Source organism: Octopus bimaculoides, chromosome 26 (genome assembly GCF_001194135.2).
Source record: "Octopus bimaculoides isolate UCB-OBI-ISO-001 chromosome 26, ASM119413v2, whole genome shotgun sequence".
Taxonomy (NCBI): Eukaryota; Metazoa; Mollusca; class Cephalopoda; order Octopoda; family Octopodidae; genus Octopus; species Octopus bimaculoides.
The window spans coordinates 220255-220763 of NC_069006.1; positions in this window are offsets into that span (position 1 = coordinate 220255).

Sequence of the window (509 nt, forward strand, 5' to 3'; positions counted from 1 at the left end):
AAATTTCGGTCCTCGTGCCTAGAGTAGAGAAGAATATGTAGTGATCACTTTCATGATACCAGTGGCCCTAAGAAGGCAGGAAAAGAACAGGAAAACCATAAAAAGTCCCCTCAACGGGCGGGGAGAGGGTTTGAGAATGGTGAGTGAGGGGCCATTTGCCTGGGACAAGCACAGATGTCTGACTATAGCAGTGCTTCTCAACCAGGGTCCATACGATCCTCAGGGGCCCATATAAGGTGTTGAGATGTTGAAATTTATCTGCAATAAATTGATTATACTTTTGCAAGAGGCACAGGAGTGGCCGTGTGGTAAGTAGCTTGCTTACCAACCACATGGTTCCAGGTTCAATCCTATTATGTGGCACCTTGGGTAAGTGCCTTCAACTATAGCCTCGGGTCAACCAAAGCCTTGTGAATGGATTTGGTAGAGAGAAACTAAAAGAAGCCAGTCGTATATATATATATATATATATATATATATGTGTGTGTGTGTGTGTGTGTGTGTGTGTG